This window comes from Echinops telfairi, unplaced genomic scaffold, assembly GCF_000313985.2.
Source record: "Echinops telfairi isolate 266 unplaced genomic scaffold, ASM31398v2 ScPeMD7_5;HRSCAF=22, whole genome shotgun sequence".
Classification (NCBI taxonomy): Eukaryota; Metazoa; Chordata; class Mammalia; order Afrosoricida; family Tenrecidae; genus Echinops; species Echinops telfairi.
This window is the reverse complement of record NW_022103901.1, coordinates 9,673,201-9,678,223: the sequence shown is the minus strand read 5'-3', so window position 1 is coordinate 9,678,223 and position 5,023 is coordinate 9,673,201. Positions and strand designations below refer to the sequence as shown.

General features: G+C 42.2%; 1 long non-coding RNA gene across 1 annotated transcript; it reads left to right on the top strand.

Moving 5' to 3' along the window:
- The first annotated feature begins 1,409 nt into the window (after positions 1-1,409).
- Positions 1,410-2,853, top strand: LOC123521214. The gene is made up of 2 exons (XR_006679682.1): positions 1,410-2,055; positions 2,572-2,853. It is a non-coding gene; the product is annotated as an uncharacterized LOC123521214 (long non-coding RNA).
- Positions 2,854-5,023: the final 2,170 nt, after the last annotated feature.

Sequence of the window (5,023 nt, the reverse complement as noted above, 5' to 3'; positions counted from 1 at the left end):
GTGTTCACAATTTAAGCTCTAATAATTTTCCCTTCATCATATTTGGGTTTTGTTACTGCTATCTTTGGATCACACAAGCTGGTGTGCTTCTTCCATGTAGACTTAGCTGACTCCTCACTTAAATGGCTGCTTGTTTGAATACAAGCCTTTAAGGCCTCTGACAGTATTCCGATTGATAGCGGGGCACCATCTGCTTTCTTCTCTAAACTTTGCTGTAGCGCCCTCATAAGGTGAGTATTGACCTGCTCTTTTTTTTATTGCTAAGAGCTTGATAAAATTTCCCCCCCATCCTTTGGAGTCGTGGTAGCATAGTGAGTTAGGAGCTGAACTGCTAACCGCAAGGTCAGCTGTTTGAACCCATCATCAGTTTCACAGGAGAAATAGGTGCTTTGCTCCAGTACAGCTTCACAGCCTTGGAAACCCACAGGGACAGTTCTACTCTGTTTCAGAGGGTCACTGTGAGTTGGAGTTGGAGTTGAGTTAAAGTTTAGTCTATTTTTGTCTTCGTAAGATGTGTCTTGTGTAGACAACATATTGCTAGGTCCTGTTATTTATTTATTTATTTTTAGGTCCTGTTTTCTTATTCATTCTGTTACTGTCTCTCTTGGCGGTGTGTTTAATCCATTTAAATTCAATGTTATAATTGCAACAGCTACTGTGTCAAGACATCTGATTGAGAGTTTCCTCTTTTTTACTGACTCTCTACTTTGCCAAGCATAATATCCTTCTCCAGGAATTGGTCCCTCTTGAGAACATGTCCAAAGTACACGAGACACTTCAAAAGAGCATTCTGGCTGTGCTTCTTCAAAGATAGACCTACTACTCCTTGGACCATCCAAACCAAACCACACCAAACTCACTGCCATTGAGTAAGGTTGACTGATAGCTACCCTATAGGACAGGTTAGAACTGCCCCTGTGACTGCTCCCAAACTGCAACTCTTTATGGGAGTAGAAAACTCCATCTTTGACAGTCGATGGCATATTCCAGAGGTTCCCAAATTTATTTGGCCAGTTACCCCCTTTTCAGAAAAAAAATTGCTTAGCAACCCCCTGGCAGTTAAAAAATTTTGTGCTATAGCCCATAATCCAGGGTAAAGTATAGAGTATTGCTTTTGCAGCCTGCATGGATCACTCTAGCACCCCTCAGGGGGTGGTATTGCCCACTTTGGGAAACACTGGTACATTTGATACTGTTCACCAACTCTATAATTCAAAGGCATCAATTCTTCTTTTGTCTTTCTTAGTCATTGCCCAGTTTTCACAAGCATATAAGGTGATTAAAAACACCATGACTTGGGTGAGGCTGTCCTTAGTCCTCAAAGGGATATTTTTGCTTCCAAACACTTTAAAGTGGTCTTTTGTAGCAAATTTGCCCAATGAAATACACTATTTAATTTCCTTTGCTTCTATGGGTGTTGATTGTGGATCCAAGTTAAGTGAAATCTTTAACAAGGTCCATATTTCTCTGTTTGTCATGATGTTGCTTATTGATCCAGTTGTGCGGATTTTGGCCCTTCCTAATTTGCTAATCTGAACATATGATAGAAAAAGCAAGGTTACATGTCTCTGCTAAGTGTAATTGGGGCTTAAGTTATATTTGTCTTTAATGCAATCAATTTTCTAAATTGTCCCTAAACCTTAATTGCTCTTAGTTGGCCCCACAACTTGACAACCTTTTCCTCAAGAGTCTCTAAATTCACCAGAGAAAGCCAAACAGCTGTCCCTTAAGTTGGCTGTCTCCAGAGGCCCTGAGCTTCGAAATGTGGAATACCAGACTCTGAAACTGGCATCACGATCTTTGTGTGAGGCCAGACCATGGCAAAGCAGGTTTGGATCCATTCTACAGCTGCAGGGATGGATGTGCAGACTGCTTGTCTTGCATGTACTATCTGTAGACATCACCTTCCATGCTGAATCGTGTCTCTGGTCATTGTCACAGACTCCACCAACGGATGATGTGGGCATCCAGGAGAGCGCCAGGAAGAAGAGGAAAGTCAGTGAGCCGGTGAAACTCATCTTCCCCAACAGAAATGAAAGATGTCTTCATGCCACTGTATCTTGCTCAAAGTAACTTGGTTTTACAACGACCCAGGAAGTGTCCTACTAGGAAAGTAAGTTCTTAGTGCCCAAGTCGTTTTATGGATTGGTTGTTTAACTAGTTAGTTTACCAAGCTCTAAATTACTGGGTAGGACTTGGGCTCACTTTGCTGGAGGAAACAGTCACAAGAGCTGCCTTGAGCTATTACTTGCAGGCTAAGTTACAGGAGACACCTCTGGTGTTTATAAAAGAACCTTAGCAGTGCTTTTAAAAAGAAAGGCGAAAAGGCAAGAAAGATCTTTTTTGTGTGATTAAGCTCCCTAACGATTTAGACGACTGTGAAGTGTTTTAATTTGTTGTGGTTGTTGTTGGGATTCTTTTATAGCTTTGTTAGCACTCCCACAAAATTGCCTAGGATGTGTGTACTGGTCCAGAGCTGATTTTTGTTTTAACTTCCATCACAAGGTTGATTAGCTACGTGTTGGACCAAAATATACGCTTTTTGTAAATTTCCTTAACTCTGGCCCCAAGCCCTGTTTGACAGATACTTAGAGAAAGGATGCAGACTACATACAATACAGGACATTTCTTAAGGCCGATACTGGATGCTTCCCAACAAACACTTCAGTTATCAGTCTCCTCCTGATCCCAGAATTTTGGGAGGCTTAATGATTAGTATTAGATAAATAATAAATGTCTTAAAGTATTATTTCATGGTTTATATAACATGGAATTTAATAATTCAAATAGGACTATGACAAAGTATATTAATGATGTGTACTTGATAGCTAAATAAAGCAAAAATTCAAGGTCTTTTTCTGCTCCATTTTTTTCCTAACTAAAAACTAGCCTAAACTAAAAAGAGTTTGTTTACTTACATCTGTTTCTCAAATGTAGTGTGGACATTAGCACCATAGTGCTTGTTAAAGTGCAGATTACTAGGTCTGCCTCATTTCTACTACGACAAAATCTTAGCAGATGCAACCCTGAGGTAAACTCCCTGATTTTTTTTTTGGGTAGGGGGAATGAGGGCTCTTACAGCTCTTATATTTGTACATATGTTGCCATCATTATTTTCTAAACATTTACATTCTATTTGAGACTTTGGTAGCAGCTCCTCTTTTTACCCTCCACCCTCATGACCCCTTGATAAATTATAAATTATTTTCATATCTTACACCGACTGCTATCTCTCTTCCTCCACAGTTTCTTCCCCCCTCCTCACTCCACCTTCCCTCTCTCCTCCTGGTATCACTGTTCCTGAGGGGTTTATCTGAGGATTCTGTGAGTCTTGAGTTCTTATCTATACCTGTGTATATGCTTTGGCCTAGCCCACAGTGAAAGGCAGGATTGGGGTCATGACAGTGGGGGGTGAGGAAGCCTCCAGGAACCAGAGGAGTATTGTGTGTTTCATTGGTGTTATACTGCACTCTGGTTGACTCATCCCTTCCTTGTTACCCTTCTGTGAGGGGATGTCCCATTGTCTACAGATGGGTTTTAGTTTTGTTTGTTTGTTTTGGGTTTTCTGATACCTGTTACCTTATCCTGTCAACACCTCATGATTTCACAGAATGGTGAAATGCTGCTTCAGTATGGACTTGTTGCTTCTCTGCTAGATGACCGCTTGTTTACCTTGAAGCCTTCAAGACCCCAGATGCCATATCTTTTGGTTACCATCAGCTTTTTTTTTAACCACAGTTGGTTGTGCACCCATTTTGTTTTCAGCGATTGTGCTGGGAGGGTGAGCATCACAGAATGCCAGGTTGTTAGAATAAAGCGTTCTTGCGTTGAGGCAGGGCTTGAGGAGAGGCCCAAAGTTCATCCACTACCTCAGTGTATTGCCATATAAATATATGTACATAGGTCAATATCTCTTTTTTTATGAATTAATGTATTTACATAAGTGCACACCTATGTTTATACCGCTATTCATACCTTTGCTTCCTAGATCTTTCCTCTGTTTCCTTTTACCTTTCCCACCATCACACTCACCCTTCTTCTGCTGCTTAGTAATTCCTCTCAGCTAGATTGCTGTTGCTCCGACAGCCCCAGGATCTCTATGTGCTCCTTGTTGTTGCTTTTAATTCCCTAGTTGTTCCTCTGTCTATGGTGCTGTTTGCTCATGGCTCCCTCCCCCCACTTCCTCCTCCCCCTAAGTCCCTCCGGAACCTTCAGTCTCGTTGCTTTCTCCTTGGGCTTGCTTCCCATGCCTATCTTATACAGGTAGGAAAACAAACAATAATGTTGACAATACAAAAAGAAAATAAAACATTGAATAAAAAGAGAAAAAGAAATAGAAAAAAATAAAAACCTAGCAAAAAAACCCCAAACAAACCCCAAACCCTCAAACCCTAAAAAGCATGGATAATCCCAGGTCTGCCTGCTGACCTTTATGACTATTTCCCCACTGGTCCTTGGGGGGTTCCAGGAACTGCGCCCTCCTGGCCTGAAGTCTATTTTGTGGGTTCCTCAGGGCCTTTGTAGCTTTGCTTTGCTCCCATTGCTGATCTGTTCTATTCCCTTCTTGGTTCGCCCGACTGTGGACGCCCTGATTCCTGTGCACATAAGAAACCTCTGACCTAGACGAAGAGGAGACTCTTGGGTGCCAAACAGCCGCTAGCCCGTAGAAGGCTGTGTTTGATGCCAGTAGAGGGAAGACATAAGGAAGCTGGCCTTCTCGCCTTTCCCTTCAGTATCTGACAGTGCCCATGCTACGCATGGAGTTTTCAGTGGCTGCTTCCACAGAGTGGGCAGCTGAGTCCTTCTCCATAGTCGGTTCTGAATCTGAAAGTCCCGTTGAAGCCTGTTCATTTTGGGTGACCCTGTTGGCATTTGAAATACCAGTGACATAGCTTCCAGTATCACAGCAGCACAGAAGCCACCACAGCACAACAAACTGACAGACAAGGATGGCGAGACATGTATTTGGCCATATTGTTAGGAGAGACCAGTCTCTGGAGCAGGACATCAGAAGCAGTGACAA